Source organism: Amblyomma mixtum, chromosome 1 (assembly GCF_055824585.1).
Source record: "Amblyomma mixtum isolate Tamu chromosome 1, ASM5582458v1, whole genome shotgun sequence".
Classification (NCBI taxonomy): domain Eukaryota; kingdom Metazoa; phylum Arthropoda; class Arachnida; order Ixodida; family Ixodidae; genus Amblyomma; species Amblyomma mixtum.
The window spans coordinates 296,500,477-296,522,278 of record NC_143012.1 but is presented as its reverse complement, the minus strand read 5'-3'; positions in this window follow the sequence as shown (position 1 = coordinate 296,522,278).

Sequence of the window (21,802 nt, the reverse complement as noted above, 5' to 3'; positions counted from 1 at the left end):
GCGGCGTTGTCCGAGTCCCTGTCAGAGAAGCCTAACAGTGCTTGATGAGCTCCAACAGCGACGGAAGTGATCGGCCTCTCGATTGATGCTATCTGCTGTTGCCGTCAGTATGAGGCTCATCTTCGATGCCGTTTATGTGTGTATATGGGCTTGCTCGTTCTTGTCCTGACGTTCTTCTAGACAAGGAAAATGTTACACCCATATCGGTTTTGCCCCTACACCGAAAATAGGGGGGTGCAACGCGAAGTGGTGTACAGAATGGAAACGAAAGGCACTGCGAACTGCTCAGTATAGAGCTGCAGTTATGGTGAACAGATGGGTCAAGAAGAAGTCGAATTAGGGCAGATGTATAATTTCAGAGAATATAGGAAATGAACTATGTTCCCTGCGTTTCGCTGTATGGCGAGAACCGTTGATGGAGTCCACCCTCAGTAACTATGTAACTGAAGCCCGTTGTAGTTCGTTCTTCAAGCGAATCGGCGCCAAGCCAAGACAAGCGCAGGCAAGAACCGCACCAAGAGCGAATCCAAAAGGGGGAGGGAGAGAAGAGATAGAACACAAAGAAGAGAAATACGTGGAGGAAAAAGAATTCAAGAAGGAAACAAAACTCGCAGAAACTGGAAAAACGAGAGAAAAAGACAGGCTAAGCAAGGCTACGGCTTCGTTAAAACCTTACTGCTCTCTTCGAATGTTTCAACTATAAGCCATAGCCTACAGTTTAGTCAGCAATTTATTTTCGATAGCACTCTCCATGCGGGGTATTGAATTCCGTTTTGGATTAGAAAATATAGAGAATAAAATGTTTAATATGAGACTTTTGCACGCCTCGTAGGGAGGATTTCTTTATGCTCAGAGGAAGAGGATAGAAAGTTGCATGTAGAGAAGAGGAAGCGAGAGAAAAAACTAGAAGGTGGAGGTGAGGCATAGTGAAACTTTCACATCTACCCACGAGAACCATGCATGCACCTCAGCTTTTGTCATCATCCTATAGCAGTGCATAGGAGAGGGTGCGGATATATTTGAATGCCTTTGATGTTTGGCATTCAGCATCTGTCGCGAGAGGCTTGAGTGTTAGATGAGCACGGGAAAAGTCGACCTAGTGCGAGAAAGGTCGAAGATAATTTTTAGGGAGGACACTCCTCAAGGTTATCAAATTTCAAACTCTCTACGGAAGCTGTGAGAGGACGTGAAAAATAAGAAACGTATATTCTCTCTATTCCCCATAGAGAACCTGCATCTCCTATTTTATGAGGATGGCCTTATTACCAAGACAAAAATTTGTAAGGACACTTAAGCTCCGCCTTAAGTGTCTGACGCGGTAGCGCTGATATATGAGAAAACTGTCATTGTCGACTTTACATTCGTAGGTCCCTGGGAGTCCTCGTAACACCTTTGGCGCAGTGGTGCAGCGGTTCAGCGATGGCCCTGCGATGGCAGTTGTTGCCATCGGTGGGGCTTGTGCGACCCGGGTTGCTCCTCCTGGCCAACTCCTCGCGGCCCATGATTAATCTAACTGGTACACCTGCCTCGGTGGCCAGTCTGCTGATAATCTGGTGGACAGGTTGTGATAATAATGACGACGCCACAAGGTCACGTGACCTAAGTGGCCCACCAAGGTGTTTCTCTGGAGACTTTTCGCTCGCAACGCCGAAGAGGCTAACGCGGACGTCGACGAAGCTGGTGACGACGCCGACGACGTTGACGTCGACAACGACGTCAGATTTTCAGTACACCGGTATAGCCTTAACGCTATCGCTTTGGAAAAAAAAAATTATGCATGCGTCAGGGAGCCAGGTGCCTTAGCGGAGTCACACGATAGCAGAAGCCTCTCGTAACTTCCGCCCCCCTTGTCGATCATCCAGGAGCGTCTATTTGTACGATTTTAACAGCGCCGACATGTTAAGTATAACTCGCGGCCTCGACCCGAGACAAGAGGGCATTGTCTGACTGTGTGCTTAGTAAATTATCCTCGAGTCGAAGTGACACAGGTCTACTGAATTGGTAGCATTTCAACCAGATCCCTTTTAAGTGGACGAAGTGACAACGTAATGCCTCATGCTTTTTATTCAATATAAGTGCCCTGACGCAGGTTATGCGCACAAAATAACAGATTTTTTTTATTTATCGCCATCGGTGAGCAGCGGGCTTTACTGCTACGTTGCTTTTTTTTCTTTCACCATACAAAAAGACAAAATAAAAGAAAGCCCTGCACCAAAAAGATCAAAGTAAATTCCGCCCTGTAGAATTTCTCTAATACTGCGAAGTGCACGTCGATCCCTTCTGCTATACGAGCGGACTTCCACATTTCTTCTTCAAAAGCATCCCTTCCTCTTCTGTTGCTTTCTCTCTGTCGTCCGACGCCTGGAGTCCGTACACACCTGCGCGGCCGTGAACACAGAGTTCGGGCCCGAGACGGGTCGGCATTGCTCCTCCGGGAGGGCAGCGGTCCGGCCGGCCGTAAACCGCACGCGCCCGTTTCCCCGGTGGCCGGATGCCCCTGCACGCGACCCCAAATGACCGACGACCGTGGACGCGGAACCCAAGGAGAGCCAAGGAAGCAGGGAGCAAGACGCGAAAGCTAATAAATAATGCGATAAAGGAGGGCACAGCGTTCGGCCGCTGCTGGTGGCGGGGGTGTTGGGCGAAAGGGAACAACAAACTTCATCTCCTTTCCACCTTCGAACGTGCCTCCTATACGCGCGGAAAGGGCTCCCCGGAGTTCCTTTCGGCGGGGTCTCATCGGCGTCTCATCGGTGCCGGGCCGTCCTGGATCTTGGGATGAAGGTGAAGCCATACTGCAGCGGTGCGAGATGGCCTCCTGCACATAAGAGCGAGCTGGGAAAGCCGACGTCGCCGACTTAAGAAGGTTGGACTCACCTAGTTGGGAGCTGTGAACTCTGCGCTGCGAACGGAGGGGACGGCTTTTTCTGCCCATATAGGGCACTCAGACTGATATTTAAAGGAAATGGCGAATTTTAAGGCCAATTTACAACACAGTTCCGCAAAAATAAAGAAAAAAAGCCGAGTATGGTGGCAACTGCCACCACCCGGTTTCAAAGAGGACGCTCCTATCTTCCATCCATCCATCTATCCATGTTCGTCACTTGCGGGTTAGGATACTTTTTTTCAGCACGCGTCGGTGCATTTTAATTTCACCTTTATTTCATTTAAAACAGTTGTTAAAACAGCCTGACAGGGGTCCCGGCCCCTTACATAATGGCAGTATAGAATGTCGGGGGCAATGGAACGATATCATTGCTGCAATATAAAGAAGTGGGTAATTTAAAGAGACAAATTACTGGGTACAAGATGACAATGCTTCACCAATGCATCGGGCACATTCTTTCCAAAGCAAACAGGTGCAATATGTAGGATATTTTGCACAGCAAGTACAACCTTGCATATAACAAAAGGATTGGTTTGGTTTATGGGGTTTAACGTCCCAAAGCGACTCAGGCTATGAGAGACGCCGTAGTGGAGGGCTCCGGAAATTTAGACCACCCGGGGTTCTTTAACGTGTACTGATAACAAAAGGAAGCATTAGACAATTTACTATAAGACACACATCCAGCACAAGAACATTTCGTCACATTGCGGATTTGCGGACATCTATGTTTGTTTCTCTCGGCTGAACAAAGAAGATAGAGTGTTTGGATTCATATGCTTGGTGGCAAATTGTAAAGTGTAAGCTATTCAGTAACGTTGGGATTGTATAGCTTAAGGATTGTGTGTTGTAAGATGTACGAGGTGTAGGTACAAGCCATTTTTCCTTGTGTCTTGTAAGTCGGGGTCGCGTGTTTTGTTGCAGTTGTGCTAAAGAAATTATAAAAATCATTTTTTTTTCTCAAAAAAGATTTATAGGTTAGTAGCACCTTATAATTACTATAATTATAAAGGGAAAATATGAAGAGAATCTTATATATGAAGCTTTTTTTAAGTGAAATTTTGTCCGCCATGCTAGTCGTGCTGCAGACAATATTACAATACTGACGAAGGAATAATGCTAGGGAATTATAGAGATGAATTTCAAATTTGTTTGGTAAAATTTCTTCCAGTTTCGCAGTAACGCCAACGGCTCTAGATACTTTCGACCTGAAGTACACAACATGCCTGCTCAAAGTTAAACGCTTTGAAAAGTGAACGCCCCCAATGAACTCAGCCTGCCAACTTATTACCGGCTTCAATAAAGAATTTTGACATGTCAAGTAAGCTTACATCATTAAAACAATGTTGTTGTTGTGCACCCTTTGTCACAAATAAATGCGAAAGCTCTACTGAATATCATCTGCAGGTGCTCAAACTATAAGTTAAAATTTGTTTGCAACTGCCTATCTGGTGATCATTTAAAGAAACAAGGTGCAACCACTTGCTCCTCCATTAATATGCAACCTTGAACCAAAGAGTTATTGCGCTCTTACCTGTGTTAAGTTTGAGCCATTTGTAAATTTGAGCTTGAAGGAGTCAAGGTTTCCACGTTTCCTTCATGATTGTTATGATGGAGGTCAAGCCTAGAACACAGCTCATATTTTGCGGGTGTTATCTTTCGATGTTTATTTTCCCGCATTTGGAGCCGTTAAAAGGAAACTTCATCACTGGTATGCTGTTGGTATGCAGGAATTTCGAGTGAGGGTTTTGTTGTTATATTCTAATCGGAGAAGTACTTGAGAAGAGGGCGACTTTGTTTATGCGTTATGTGACTACGAACAAAACAATGAAGTGCTTCATTTCACGGAAGAATGGTTCACTGACTGACGGCTTACTCTCGATTTCGCTACTCCCTGTCGTAATCATCGTGACTCTCTAACTTGCTCACAAGGCGCGGCTCCACACCCTCTCTAATGCACGTCATACATTTCTCTTCCTATCCATTCAATCTCCCGCTCATTTGCTTGCCCATTGCACTCGCTCTCTCATTCACTTACTCTCTCGCTCACTCATCGTTTGGTGGCTCTTTTACCGCAGGCTCGCCAAACTTCCAGAAGCTCTTTCGACAGCCTTTGCGACGCACGGGGCCATCCACTCCGCTAGGTAAGACACCTCCTCTGCTGTCCACAGGTCGTACGAATCCGGCGCGGGCTATTCCGAGGTCCCCATCGCTGGCTGCGAGTCTCCCTTCGCAACTCGCCAGCCACTGCACACAAGGGCGGCAGCACTCGGCCGGGTTTCGCGCGTTAAACCTGGGGCCCCCGGAGGCAACGTGTGTCCGTATACCTGCCGGCGGCGGGGATGAGCACCTTGATCGCGGTTCCTCGACAGCCGCCCTTGTTTACGGACCCTGCGCCCTCTTTATAGTTACGGCCGGTGCAGGCGCGCGCTCTTTCGGCTGTTCACTGCCCAGCGTTACGGCGCTGTGTAGATGCCTCCAAGAGCCGGGGTGTACCCGGGGTCACCCTTTTGCGTGGGGCCAGTATTAGGTCCTTATGCTGGGCCCACAGCGACTCTCTTTGCTTCGTGTTTGTGTAGTCATCATCCGTGAGCCATCCAGAGAGCATTGTTCGCGTTTGTGAAGAATTAGTTTTGGCTAAAACAAAAGTAAAGCAGCAGACGAGACTTTGGTTTGTGTTTTTGTTTTGCAAGATGGAAGATTTCATAGTTATTGGTCAAAGGGTTTCCACTGTGCCACTTTACACCACCATGCAGTTAAAGGGACCGAGAAATGCTTTTCAAAAAAGATGCAATATTCATCTCATTTTAAGAGACACTGTATTACGAATCTCTTTCATCAATAAGTTTTTCTAGGGCGCCTTATGGAAGCAGGGTTTTATCGGAAATCGAGAATTACCTTTCGCCCTCTTTGCAATTTTCCGTCTTCTATACCTATAACTAGAAAGCGACTCTAGTACCAACCAAGAATTTGTGCTGGAGTCGTTATTATTAGCAGATGAAGAGCCAGAGTCCTGTCCTCCGACCCCTCCGAGTGAAGCGTTATTGCTGATGCAATTGTGTCGTCGTTTTCGCTTTTTCTAACTAATTTACCTCTCGAGACAGTTACTTTCCAGTCACGGCGCACGTGACTGAACGTGCTGCCGACGCTGACGTCGCCACGCTTCGTCTGCTCATTATTTTAGATTTTGTTTAGCCGCTTAGTGGCGTTCATGTGACGCCTGAGAATATCTGGCGAATATCCGCTCCGAAACCTATACACGAAGACGCGTTATACGAAAAGGGCGCGTGTTTTAAAAAGTCGAAGCTTGGCATTCCTCGGCGCAGCTAAAAGACTAGCTCGCAGTGGTGAAGCAGGCCCATGCGGGATATACTGAACGCTTGATCTGCGCTCTTTACTAAAACGGTCCTCTCTCTCGAAGGCAAGCCAATTTCCGGGAGGGATTCGGCTGCGTCTGGAGGCGTAAATCATAGCCAAGATGTGAATGACAGCCCGTATAAAAGCTGGTTTAGTTTATTTACTACGTTATAAATGTATATCAAGGTCCTTTAAGGCAGTAAGCGGGCCCACATTATAGACTCACAGTCCGACACCATAGCGAATGCTGCACATCTATGGCCCAGTTTATGTTCCTAAATCTAAGAAGCAGAGAGACGCAAAGAGTATACAGAGGCACTCATAACGTCGACGCGTGAGTTCGCTTCTCTATATCTCGTTACATTTTACCCCAGCCTTCGATCCGTGTGTAAGTGCCTACGGCACGTTGGGACGCGACGGATGCGAGCGCAAGTTTGTGGAACAAGCGTCCTTTGATAGCTTTTACTGTTCGTGAAACTTAGTCGTGGTGGTAGAAGTAGTAGTGGTTTGTTTGAAAAAAGAAGAAAAGTGGTATGTGCCGGCCGCACAAACTGCCGCAATTAAATAGGGCAGCTGAATGGCGTCCGGTAGCAATAAAATGGGGATAGAGAGTACAGTGCAAACCAGGATGAAAATAAGAACAAAAAAGGACGGGAAGTAACAGGAACGAGGTTAGAGATACATGCAGTAACGATTTACATCCTGTATGCAGAAAAAAATCATACACCCATAAGTAAAAAGTAAACAAGCACACACTTGCCTTTCTCACTATCCTATATAACGCGACTTCACTGCAAATATATATTTCCTGCACGTATACATGGTGTCCGGTCGCTGTTCAACCGCGATGGCACAGTTGTGGAGCAGATGGGGTGGTATTCCCTATACTCCTCTGTGTTCAGAGGTATTGTACTAACATGAGTGTGGAGCGGTGTAAGGAATGAAATCAGGACGAATATTCTGGCAGTGTTCATTAGGTGGACGTGTATGCAAATGGGTGTGGTTCATACTTTACGCGTTGCCTTGCTTAAGCAAACGGAAAAAAGGCCGCCTCATGTCTCGAGTCGGTTAGTTTCGTAGAGGCTTCCACTTTCTTTAAATAAGACGCAGCCCTCTGTTTCTGTTTTGGAAAGCTTTAGTTTATATCTGGAGATAAAGCACGGGTTTTGTGCTATTCATTTTCGCACTGAAATAACTGGCGCAATGGCAGGTGCGGCTCGAGCCTAAATAACGCAACAGGAAAGATGCGTAAGCGTGAGTTGGGTGTGCAAGGCGAGGTACCGTTTTACTTTTTATAACACTACGGGAAGCTACAGATACAATGCTGCTGAAGCCGGAATGCACAAGAGGGATGACAGTTCTTTTATCTAAAAGAACACGGGCGGCTGCACTAAATAAATACAAATTTTAAAACATTATTGCTGTGCACATGCTCAAAACCTAACTGAATGAACAAAAAAAAAATGCATCCCCCTTAGTGAACAAAGCTTTGCAATAAATACTGAAAGCAGAACTGTCATGTGCCAGTTTTGAAGAAGAGAGCCGCTCACTTCTCCGTTTTGAGCTGGGTTAACTTCGCAAAGCAGAGAATGACGCGACGCGTTACAAAGAGCTTAAAAGGTGTTTATATGCTATCATAAGTACAAATTAAGGCAACTTGGAGAGTGCTTACCTCTAGCAGCGTTGCTTTCCTGAAGGTGTTTTCTGCCCTGACGAAACGAGTTTTCTTCAATGCCTTGTCATTATTTTTATATTTCATACCCACTCTAAACCTAAATATTACGACTTTCACGACCGCCTCCACACTTTCATAATCTCGTGCTAAAGTACTGCTCGCATAGCAAAGCGTGCAAAATTTGCGCCTCCGCGCCCTCTAAGGTACAGTTCGACGCGAAAAGTAAGATGGGATAAATGGCTGAACAGAAGCCGTTTCTAAACTGCGAGTTTTAGAAGAGGATCAAAGAAGGTAGAAGGAGCACGCTTGTGCCTAGTTCTTTATTATTAGTTTTTTATCGGTCGTAAAAGTGCCTCTCGCAGCAGAGGGCGGTGTTCCAGAACACACGAGTCGAGTTCTTTCTCATTTTAGCGATGAGCGCATCGTCATTCGGCCAACTTGTCTCACGCACATCTAGCCTATATTACCCCACTGTTCGCATTAAAATAAACGCTTCCTTCTAGAACCTCGCAAGAACGTGAAAGCATTCTTTTTTTTTTAAATCTTCTCGAAGCACCGTGCATCTGCCAACTCGTGCAACCGTATCCCGACATAATCCCAGCCCGTATCGTCAGGTGGCTCTTCGTATTACACCGGTAGCCGCCGTTGTCTCCATATGACGCCACACATCTACTAACCCTCGGTTCGTTATTTTGCTCTCAGTCGTTTTCGCTCGTTTCGAGTCTTTTTGCTTTTTCTGTTTTGTTTTTGCTGACGAGCATCGCTGCGGCGCTCGGAAGATGCGCGCCGAGCTGACTCCGGTCGAGCCAGAGGTGCGCTTCTTCTATCCTCTATATTTAGAGGGAGCGTGTCGAGGCGGGCGGGTATTAAGGCTGGGCGAGGCTTCGGGCCGCTCCGACCAACGAGTCTAAACCACGGGCTCAGACCCGGCTCATCAGGCACGATGGTGCGTCTAGGTATAGTGTGTTGGTGCAGGCCGCTGCTGCGCTGGCGAGTGTTTATCCCGCCAACGAGTTGTTCTTCGCCTCTTTTGGCGTCGCCGCCGACGCCCCTCGCGCATCTGACTCCCTTTTTTACTCTTGTCTTTGTCTTTATTTTCTCTTGTTTTTTCTCTCAAAACACGCATTAACGGGCGCTCGTGCACTTTGTTCTTTTTTTTTCTCGGCATTCGTGTCGTTATATGCGCGAGGAGCCCATGCATCAAAAAAAAAAAAAAAAGGAAGGCGGTGAGAGAATTGTGCGCGTGTTGCTGTAAAAGGGATCTAAAGAAGCTAGGGAATACGTAAACAAAACGCTCGCTTTTTCTCCGTCGATTCGAGCCAGTCTTTACCGTCTTCACTCCGTTCTCTCTAATAGCGCGGTAATTAGGACGCGGCATTTTTCGATTTTCTTGGCCGAGATTCGCGAAAGTAGCGCTCTCAATATTTTCTTTCTTTTGTTATTTTATCCTGTTTTTATCTGCCGCTGAAAATGAGTCACACCTCTCTGCTAGAAACAGCCTCCTTCTGTTGATCCTGAGGTCTACGTTGGCTCATTAGGATCTGGTCCTTATTTTGAAGCGTATTTCAGGCACCGCGACGCAATCAGCAGCACGACCGACATAATCGCATCTAGACGTGAATACCAGACGGAAATTAAAGCGGCCATTCCCAGCATCTGTTGTCTGACTGACGACAGGATTTCGTTTCTGAGTAAGAACATATTGTTTCTGTTGTTCCCTTGATAAATGATGCATAACCACGATGGGTATTAGCCACACAGGGAACATATCAAAGCCTGTAATTACAGCGCAAATTTTCGGTAAAAAAAAACCTAAAAAGGAGCATCGATAACTGCATTAAACCAAAAGCAACGATATTGAGAGCTTATTACGGAGAAGGGAAGAACTGAATGTAAGAAGTAAAAATCTGCAGCTTGATTGAGGCCTTCCAGAGGCGAAGAAAAACTTTTGGAGTATGGAGTGAGCCATTCTTAACTTCAGCCCAGATGAGCAGCGCCATTTGAGAGTGAATTGGTGCGGAGAGAGGCAGCCACAAATTTTGGAAATTAATTTGGAGGAAAAGTGTGACAGCGGAGGGGAACCGGTGACATGAAACAGAGGATGACGAAACGTGGTTTCGCGATTTACGACACGAATCGTGACAACAGTGACTGACTAAAGCGAATGGCGACTTAAGTGGATCGTAACTGGCCGACACGAATCGTGGTGAGTGAGTGAGACCGACCGACCGACTTACGGACGGACGGACGGACGGACGGACGGACGGACGGACGGACGGACGGACGGAGAGAGAGAGAGACGGAGAGAGAGAGGCAGACACGGACAGACACGAACGGACGGACGGACGGTCTGGACAACTGCACGACGAATAAATCGCAGCCATTAATGCCAGACACGGTGTTGCCAACCTTTTAAACGCTGCATCAGGAAGCAAAGTCCGAAACAGTATATTTTTTGTTCATAATACACATACGTACGGTTTCTAAATTGCGTGAAAAAAGAAGTCCCCAAATTTACAATTACTAAGCATGTGTTATCACGTGTTCCATTTTTGGATTATTGACGTTTCCCTTCTACAGATGCAAATTCGTCTGAAACAACATTTAATAGATGTGGAGTGCGAATTCCTTCCTGTTATCTGATAGCAAGCTTTTAACTACTTGCAATGTTTTCGCAAAGGTTGATCAGAGAGAACCACAATCCTTGAAAAATGTATTAATTTCTTCATGTGTTAGCTTCCTGCCTGATTATTTCCAAGATCCCTTGTAAGGTGACGTCTTTGCAGGTCAGCTAACATATATACGAGTATGCTTTGATGTTTGAGTTCAACGAATTTCCATTTGGACTTTATAAAATTGCCATTTAATTTTCTCGAAGATAGCACAAAATGGGACAGCGTGTGGATTGATCTGCACACCGTGGAATATACAGATCAAGCTACTTACTGTCTATTTCATTTCTCAGAATCTCACAATATAAAGACAGCTAGCTCCGACTACTAACAGCAATCGTGTATGCCGGTACCTGGGGGATGGCTCATGCCCATGCTACAAAGCGTCAAGAATACTCAAGTCAAGTAAGCTGTACGCACAAAGCGTCAAGCTGTACGAATTCATGCAATGGAAAAGAAAAAAAAGAATAGGACAGGAATGGAAATAAGCAACATGTAAAGGAAAGAAAGCGAGCTATACCAGCAGAGCACTTGGAGCATGTATACAGCACATTCGACCACACCCGTTGATTGAAATCAGAAGGAAACAAACATGCAAACAAAAAGAGGCGTATATATAGTGGCTCGCGTTCAGCTTTATCGCATTTCATTCCAACACCCATTGCCAAGGAAGGGACTATGGGAGCGGGCGCTGATGACTTTTTAGCCGGAGGTGTCGGACTCGAAATGCCGCCACTCCCACTCACACACAATGCCCTCGGCCGTCTCTCCGCTGATGGTGATCGCCGCTATGCGTCTGCAGATGGCGCTTCCTCCGCCATGCCGCGTTCGTGCGAGGGATGATGCTTGTCTTCCCCGTATTTTTCACCTCCACAGTCCGCGCAACTGTACAACGACGCGACACAAAAAATGCGAGCTTCGATTGAAAACCGCGGCTCCGGTTATCAGCGTCCCCAGAACTATCCGGTTTTTCGGAGGAATGATAAAAAATAGAAATAGAAAGCACATGTACGCGCACGTATTTACCTTCGTATGGAATATAACAAACGACTTCAGGAGCTACGCGAAAGACGTGAAACATTAAAAAAGAGAGAAAAATAAAAATCTCCGGGTTTCCCAAATTAAAAGAAAACGGCATTTCGTCGTCGCTCAGGAAAGCGAACCGTGCGGCTCGACTTTTGGTGACAATGGGAGGCCAATAAATTACGTCCTTTCGCGACTGACGTGTACATAGGTTTGCCCCGGGGCCGTTTTTATCCCCATCCTCCACACCTTCACACTTCCGAGGCTAGCAGCAGTGCGCGTTTCTGGGTTTCAGTTCATCTCAGTCGGGGATTCGGTGATGCTCTTGTATCGTGTTCCTGTCGCGCACCTTGTTTATTGCCGCGTCTCCGATGATAAATAACGGCCAAAAAAGAAAACATTTTTTTTTTTTTGCGTGCAGAGCTTAGTCCGCTTTGTACAGTTACGTGCAGATGCGCAGGCATGCGCGGCGTCACTGTGACTGCAGTCAAGTGTGGCCCGAAACTTGCTCAACAGCAGCTCTCTAATGCTATGCTCTTGCGTTCTGGTGGTTCGTTGTGTTGAGTTGTGTTCTGCGGTGCTGTGCACTGTGTTTTGCTGTGTTGTGCTCTGGTGTGGTGAGTTTTGTTTCGTTGTATTGTGTTGTGGTATGCTGTGGTTTCTTGTGCTGGGTTGAGTTTCGTTTTAAGCATATTCCAGGCACTGCAAGACAATCAGCAGCACGACCGAACAGTCAGAGGCCAAATGTTGGGAATGGTCATGTTCTGCCAATGGTCACGGTTCTGCCAATTTGGCGCAATGCCTTGTGGATGCTATTATGTTGGTGATGCTGATTGCCTCGCAGCACCAGAAATATGTTTCAAACACAACTCAACACGGCACAGCAAAACACAGCATACCACAAAATAGCACAAAACACACCACAGCACAACGCACCATAGCACAGCACAGCACCACACCATACGCCATAGCACAGCAGAACACAACACAGCGCACCGCATCGCACAGCACCACGCACCGCACACCACTCACGAAAAAACAAACACCACACACGCCACACACCAAACGCCACACCACGCCACGGCACGCCACGGCACGGCACGGCACGGCACGGCACGGCACGCCACGCCACGCCACGACACGACACGCCACGCCACGACACGCCACGCCACGCCACGACACGACACGACACGACACGACACGACACGCCACGACACGACACGACACGCCACGCCACGCCACGCCACGCCACGCCACGACACGCCACGACACGCCACGACACGCCACGACACGACACGCCACGACACGACACGACACGACACGACACGCCACGCCACGCCACGACACGACACGACACGCCACGACACGCCACGCCACGGCACGCCACGGCACGTCACGTCACGGCACGTCACGGCACGTCACGGCACGCCACGGCACGCCACGGCACGCCACGGCACAACTCAGCTCAACACAACACAACTGTTCTCAAGCGTTTGCGACATCAAGGCGTTCAAAGTATATCGAAAGAGAAGCAGAAATTTGAAAGAAATCACGATTTTCTACCTAATGTTCCGAGGGTTGCAGAGTACTGGCAATGCCTGTGTGGCACGAAATGGGATCTGTAGATATGAAATCAGGGCAACTTTTTAATGGTAGGGCGTAATTGATGTGGCGTGATTTAATTACGCCAGAAGAGGTTACTAAAACCTGTGGCACCCACATATAGACGAGTACGACGCAAGTACGTACATGCGTGCATGTGCCCGTATTTCTGTATTTACTTCACAAGACCTAATGCGTGAAGATGGATGAACATACTATTGTCAAGAAATCCTGGAGTAGGAAAAGTGGGGAAGCCTGTTTCGGATGACATTTAAAGTTAGGAGAAAAAAGAAAATTTTCCATTGGGAAACGCGCATGCGCGAAACACCACTTGACAGTTCCACACACTTCAAACCCGCAGCTGTCGTGTGAGCTCAGAGCTTTTGTATGCACTGTCCTAAATCTTTTCATCAGCTAAGATGAAATAAGGCTTGCCTATGTGCTTATGAAGATGCATCTGAAGGAAGAAATGATGTTGAAAGCTTCGAAACGTTTCCGAAAAAGATGAACAAAAGAAACTGGGCCCCAAAATTTGCATTTCTCGAACCCTTTAACCTACCCCATGCTAAATGCATTATAGCGACAGTGGGAAAGAAGAAAAGAGGAGGACTCGTTTTCGGTAGGGATGACAGTCTGCTGTCATAGTCAGCTGCCAACGGGTCTCCTACGCTGACGCGCCCACTCTGGCAGCAGCGGCGACGTAAGTGATACAACAAAAAGAAAGGGCAAAGACGCAACGACAAGCTGTACACGTGGCCGGTTCTGCACGCCAACGAGAGTCACATAGGACTCAAAACAAACAGCCAATTTGGCTCAAAAACGCTCCCGACCACGTCGTCTCTCCCATCTCCGTGTTGCGCGGTGGTGGGGCCCACACCACGCTTGCCTCTTTTCAGCGCCCAAAGCCAAAACGCTTTAAGGGTTGCGCGACGCGGGCATGTTACTGTCGTTGAGCAACGGCACCGCACACACAGACACAAGTGCGAGCGAGCGCAAGCTGTTTCGCGGAAAACGAAAGAAACCTCCGCCGACACGTGCCAGCAGCCCTACTTCACTCTGCGCATGCTGTCGGCATTTTTGTTGACAAACTCGCCTCCTCGCTTTCTTCTCCCCTCACTTCAGAGACGTTTCCCTCCCCCCTTTTCAGCGCTTAAACGCGTGCGGGTTTTTCTTTTTTCTTGGCTGCGGGCGCGCATCTACGTATTTGCTCTTTGGCGTCTCGGCGTCGTTTGCTGCGGAACGTTTTGAGGGCGGAATCGCAGTGACGGCGGCGGTAGAGGTGGAAACAGGAAATGCGTCTCCTTATCTTTCTCTTCCCCGCCGAGCTGGTGGGTCTGGCAGGAAAGCGCGATACTTTGGTGGAGGTGGCGACGTCATTGGAGAAAACGAGAGCGGTTGCTGCCGTTGCTCTGCGCGTGACACCGCTTGTCGCTTCCCTCTTTCGCGGCCCGGCGACGAAGCTGTTTTGCGGGCGGAAGTCGCACGACGCTGTAGCGAGACGTGGAAACCGCCAGCCATCAGTCTTTGAGCGGCGCGCGCGCCGGCGTCACTATTTTTCCGTCAGTTCGCTAAGCGGGCTCCACGACGACGACACGCTGGCGACACGTTCCGACACGTCCGTCGCCTCAGGCGCAGGTGTCGTCACTGTGGTGATTTCTTTTCCCATTTTCTCCCGCCCTTTGGGCTAGTTCTGTGACGGGGAAATCTGTGGGGGCTGCGGGGACTTGATTTACTTTTTCTGCACCGCTACGTCAGAGGCCTACGCATTCGGTGTCAGGATAGGTTCCCAGATTTTATTTTTCTTGCGGGTCCAAAGTTATTCCTGCTGAATATGTTTTGCAGCTGTTCAGTAGTTTCCTAATTGTGACCATAATTTCTTGCACATCTCAGATCAAAGCGTGCGCCTTGTCTTGTTTATTTACCCCGATTGCGTTGAGGTTCCCGTTGCGCAGAAAACCCGTAGTTGTCGTCGTCGGTGTTGTGACCGAAAAATCCCCGGAGAAACCACCTATGTCACGTGATGTTGTGACGTCATCACAACCTGACCTATCTGAATGTCAGCAGATTGACCACCGTGGAAGATGGCAGTTGAAATAATTGGTCGCGAGAGGTTGCTCGGGAACAGCAACTTGTGACTCACAAGCCCCAACGTTTGCAACACCTGCCATCGAAGGGGAGCGCATCGCTTAACCGCTGCACCACTGCGCTGCACCACTCCCAATGATCTGTGAGGGTAAAGTAGACAGTGATAAATTCCGCCTTAAAGCATTAAGCCATTAACTCTATCGTGTCATACCCTTAAGGCGCAACCTAACTGTTTCCTCCAATTTTTTCTTCTCCCTTTTACGCCTAAAGACATTCTGCCGTGCAGACCGATGATATCGGCCAATTAGGCTTTTTATGTGGTCTTGAAGCCAAGCCGTTCCTAGGTGACGTGAGCAAATATCTTTCGTAAAGGGCCGAAAGAATGTAATGTTTTCGCAGCCTTAGACGGAAAAAGAGTAGGCCAACCACCCCCTCGCCACTTTCTCTGCTCTGTAAACATAATAGGGCTCCCCCTACAGGTTCCACGGTGAGAGTGGTGATGACCTCTACGGACAGAGTTCAACTCTTATTTCTCTACTTCTTGCACGGGGGTGGAAGCTACGACCACGAAGCGACGACTTTTACAAGTTCGCTATCTTCCCGCGCTCGCAGGCCAACCATGAACGTTTCTAAGACTTCACCCGACGTTCGTATATAAATAGCTCCCTCTGTAAGCAATGGAGTGAAGTATATGCCACAGGCTATCCAGCGTACTTCCGCTGTCCTACGATTATATACTTTTTCCCGATGCGAAAACAATAATGCCAAGTCTTCGATTTCAGTGCAACATGGCTCCATAAATTTATGAATGTGGGAAAGAAGGGCACCGTAATTCTGCTGGTGTCATAATCAAAAGCCAGATGGTTCCGCCCAGAGGGTGAACATTTACATCCTTCGTTAAGGGCAGTCAGTAAATGAAGCCGTTACCCAGCGACCAGGCTTCGCAGTCTCATTTAAACAAAGGGAGAAACTTGCCACTCAGCCGAGATGGAACAACGATACGAAGGCCGGAAACGAGAAAGCGAAAGCTCCCTCTTTCGGGAGAAAACGAAATCAGGAAGAAAAGTGCGCACCCTCTCTCGCACTCAGACGCAGTGGCCGAAGACACGCTATGAAACGAGCGGGTATCGGTGCAAATAAGAGCAACAAAAAAGGGAAAAGACGCGATGCACGAAGGAGGAGGGAAAGAAGGATGAAAGGCTGTAAAGGAACAAAAATGAAAAGGAACGCGCGCAGACCGGAGCGGCGGCGGCATGCGCATTTCCTCCTCGAATGAACGGTCATTTATCACTGTCAGGATTGGACCCGCAAAGACTGACGGAGGCGGACTCCACACGCGGCGGTGTTATTCACGCGCGCGAAAAGTACAGCAATAAAAAAGATTTGGCAGAAATGCAAGAAGACAGAAGCTGTCGCAGTATCCCGTCTCACTAATACCATGCAGCGTCTCGGAAGCCTCGAGACCCACAATGCGCGCAGCTCTGTGCCGGGCTTGCCAGCTATCAGAACTGCATGGTTGCTAGTTACTAAGTCGATAACGCCATTTGCTTTCACGGTGGACTTTTTTTTTGTCTGCATGTTTGTGCTCTAGAAAGCTGATGGTGATGAAGCCTTGATTCCTGACGTCACGTAAGAGCACCGCGCAGAGGTACGCTGGCTCTCGTACAGTGTCTGACTTTAGGCGTAAACTCCAACACCACTGCACATTTTTTGTGAGACGCAGTCTATGTTCATCGCTCTACGCTAAAACACCGTTCTTTTGTACGGGCCTGGCAACCGAAAGGGCTCTCGCAACGCTCTTCCCCCGTCGTCCACCACTGGTTTCGTATTCACCCTTTATTTCCGCAATTTTTTTTTGTATCTTAGTTTGCATTATTACGCGTGTTGCGTAACACTGGAAAAAAAAAAAGCCTTTTTCTCTCGTTTAAGTTCTTTTCCTTTCTGTTTTCTTTTAAGCGGCCATCTAAGCGGCGCTTCCGCTTTTCGAAGGAGCCTTTGTGTACAAAATCACTCTCTGCTCTACGTTCATTACGCGTGACGTCATACGTATGTTTTCTCCTCCCCTTTCGGGTCTGTATACATTGATGCTGTCTTGCGTATTTTGTCGCTGAGCATGTAGCATATATATATATATATATATATATATATATATATATATATATATATATATATATACACTTCTCAACCGCAAATAAATAAAATCATATGCTATTGCGGCTCTCTGTGTCTTCCGCTCCTATGCATTTCGCTCTGGCTGTGTTTGTCGGTTTCTCCGAAGACTTTTGGGGTTTTTTTTTCTTCGAAAAAAAGAAAGACCAATAACAGAGCCTCCTTGCAAGCTGTGCTGCGGAGCGTTGGGGAGAAGGGTTAGTAAGGAGATACCCCTCACCCTCCATAAGCGCGATACGCCGAAATCTCCTACCAGCCATGCGCGCACAGATGAGTGGAGTCTCTGCTTCGCCAACCCTTCTCTTTTTGTATTTGATTTTTTTCTCCTTTACAGTTGCTTTCTGCGGTTGGCACATATTCTATTCTCTGCTTCCATTTTTACTCCGGGTTCTTTTATTTCTTTCTGCGTCACCGAGCTCGGCGGTGAATTAGCAGCGAGAACAGCGGAGACCAAATCAAAGCCGTTGGTGAACCACCCCGAAGCTGTTGTTTGAGGATGAGTGAGTTTGTGTGCGCTGAGGCGTTTGCATTTCTGCTCCCAGTTTCTCCGCGTTTTTTTTTTTTTTTCTGGGCGTTTTCTAAAAATGATAATATGTACCAACACTATAATCTGGGGGTCAATATATCCGCCTCGTTTTAAGTACGAACATGTGCTTTCTGGCTCTTCATATTTGCATTCTCTGCACGGTACCAGATGAGCTACAAATATGCGAATATTATTATATCGACACGCAGTTCTCTTTTCTTTTTCTCTGCATTCATCAGAACATACACAGTTACGAGTGTTTTCACATATTTTTAGGATCTTAACGAGGCAAGGAGCCACGCATCTAGAAGTTTCTGTCGTAAATCCCCTCCTTCGTTCCCCCTTCTTCAGTGTTGACAAATGCGTTACAACAGCGAATATATAAAAGCTGGAGAAGTTCTCCGCTCAAACTCGCACATACCTCGCCAACGAAAGCTATTTGCATACAACTAAAAATCTGCAAAGCACAGTTTCACCGGTGCAGAAAGCAAAGCTTCGTTAAGCGGTGCAGCTTCCATAAGCAAGCCAAGGATAGTCAGGTGGCGGATGTCTTGGCCGCGCTAAGGTGGTGTTTTCATATCAGGTGCAAAATGTATATTAATCTGTGAATGGAGTACCAAACGACTTTAATTAGACATTTTCAAATGTTTTTTTCTTCCGAAAAAAAATTTTTTAAGGCGCCCTTCCACTCCCATGTTGTAGACTTGCCGGCTATTGCCCATGAATGTTCCAATCAGTTCAGAAGTTATAGTTTCTGTCAGTCCTTCTTCCTCCACATTTTTTCCCAAAAAACTGCCTGTAAGCATGAAGCGTACGATTTATGCTTTGAATATCAGCTGGGTTATAGATAACAAAGCCAGACCAAGCAGATATATAGCTCCGATCATCCAACAACAGCGCACTGGCGCATCTAGGATGGTGAAACAATCTTTATTTCTTCCTCTCCTTCCCTCTCTCTTTCCCTCTCTCTCTTCGCGTTAATGAAGCTTACCGAGTGGTTCCCATTGCTCGGGCATGGCACCAGGCGGCATCAGCCGAAGGAATTCCTTCGGGAACGCTCGGAATGTCCGACCGATAGCTGGGCGCGAGGGGAGGCTCGAGAATGAGCGAGGCAACGCCGCGGGTCTTCGACACCGAACGAATGCGCGCACGAATCAAACAAACGGGGTCGTCGGGGTGCGCCGAAGCACAGCACGGCTGACCTGAGAGTGGTCTGGCTCGCCTGCAGCGCGCCGGAGTGGAGACACGGCTGGATAATCCCGGAATTCATTCCCTTCCGCCTGCCAGCGCGATGGTCGTGGCATCACACCATGGTGTAACGGCGCCGTTGCGAGCACCCTCGGTGCAATTAATTAAAGGCAATTAAACTTTAATTAGAGCCACCAACTTCGATTTCCACCATGGGCGATGGACCTGTATGTAGATGCGTGGTTTAACTTGCATAGTTCTCCCCCTTTTTAATCTGTTATTTTCTTTTCTTTCTTTCTCTTCCTATTAATGACGCTGCGAACGTCAAACCCTAATTTCTTCAGCGCACTGCCTCCTGCGTCACCTAAGTGAGCGCAAATTACCGCCGCCTCTCGTAATAACTCGCTAGATTTCGGCATGAAATTGCCTGCCCGTGGGTGCGTACAGCTGAGGTACATTTTGTGGGTAAAACTCGCAATTCGAAGTTAAAACTAAGAGTCGCAATGCGGAGGTAAGAGTCTCGCACTAACGAACGAAACGATGAAGGCATGTCTGTCATTCGTCATTACCAAGAATTCGACATGTAGTTCTCTTGGCTGCTCCCAGGTGGCGCATGCCTTTGCACATTCAAAAATATCGCGGTGACATCCTTCGTGATGCAAGAAAGAAAGAGAATAACCGAGTGGTTGCGGAAGAGAACGTGATAGGCCACTAGGCTTAGCGGCACTGACTTGGAGCCGTGCCGAATTCCTGGTAGGGGGTATACAACTTATGACAGCGCACTAAACCTACTCGACCGTTTAAAGTGTGCCCGAGGGGCAAGCGAAAAATTAACGTAATGAGTGGCCTCAGCCCGCAGGCTTTAGTGGAGGCACTGGGACTTTACATTAGGTGGTACCAGGTGTATTCCTAATAAGACAGGGAATTTATCAGACTAGGTTAAAAGGGGTTGCAGTTTGAAACTTTCCCTGGAAGCGGGGATGTATTTGAAGCTGTCTCCATTTGTTTGTCTAGGAGCACCACCGTTATTGCCATCTTGTTTTCTGTTTCCCATGCAACACATCTGCAACCATGCTTAAGTGTATTGTCGGTGTGTAGCCTTCAACACTACCTAACTATCGATGAACTTGCGTGCACATTCGACAGGTGCCATACCAAGACGGAAACAACTCACACAACTTCCTGCTGGATACAGATGAGCATTATCATGGTTAAAAACACTCCTACAGGGCGAAATAAGTCTAATTAAATCTGTTCTAGGTTACCTATCTTCCTCGTGGTCTTCTTTTAGTAAAAAAAAAACAAAGCAGAAAAAAATCCAGCGAACAGCAGCAAACTTCTTCATGGCAGCTGGGGTATTTTTAAACGCTCATCCGTTGACATGCGGCTGTCGGGAAGCGAACACATGAAGAAACCGCAGCTCTTCTATTCTCATCGGTTTGTATTCAAACCGCCTTGCCAAATTTGAGACAGCGGGCGTCACGACGCCAGGGCGACGAGCTGGCCTGTCAACACACGCAACCGCCGGGGCTCGTAGTCGAAGAAAAGAAGCCACTAGAACGACGGGCGTGTTGCCGGTGAAGAGCGGCGTCGACGAGCAAGAAAGAACGTTCCTTCCGGAAGATTGATCGTCCGGTGACTGCAACGCCACGCGTCGTGGGCGTACGAGGAGGCGCGCGAAACCTAACGCCGCTTCCTGCTGTGCATCGCTTTCGGCGAGAGCGTCTCGGAAAGGGTGAAGGCGCCCACCGCAGCAACGGTTATAAGGCCGCAGCGGCTGAAGCGCCTAAGGCGCCACCTGTAGTTGGTGGAAGTTGTCGTGCTATGCGTACAGTCTTTGCCAAAAGTAACTGGGCAACCATGGTTTATTTCTTAGCCACGTAGTAATGCAGTTATGGCAGCCCTTCAACCCGGTGTAAAGTAACGTGAACCCTTGACCTCACGTTCTGACACATTTCGGACTTTAGGGGTTCCGTAAAGGCTCCGTTATATGGTTGAGAAAACCTGTGGCTCAGTTACTTTTGGTAAAGGGGGTACAGTCAGTGTCATAGGTGTGCCGTCCATTTTGTGCATCTTCAGCCAAGCCTTTACTGAAAGGTTACCTAAGCGCTGTGCTTTACACATGCATGTTCTATTCTTGACAGAAGAACCGCAGAAACGAAGGGTTTATTTACATACTGGCCCATAAAACGCCATTTTCGCAAGCGCAGCGAAATACGAATGGTCAGAGAGATTAGCTTGCAGGATAACTTTAGTTAGTAGAGAATGAAAATGAACATCAAACGAAAGGGTGACGTATACAAGATTTGCTTCGTATATAAAACTTCGCAGTGGTGAAATAGTTCAAGGTTTCTTTTATAGAACGCAGCTCTTAGGCTCGCGTTCCTGGCTTCGGCGTTGTCGTCGGTGTTGTCGCCTTAACAGGTTGTCGAAGTTGTAGAGCGAAACGCCACATGAAAGATGGCTGCCACGGGAAGATCCCGGAGGCTGGACACCACCTGCCATCCGTGAAGAACTGCGCTCAAATTTCGCGTTATCGGCTATCATAATCGTCTGTCATCATTTTCCTTTTGATTTCCTTAGTGTCCTCGGGCTCTACGTGAGATGAAAGCCCTGTTAGT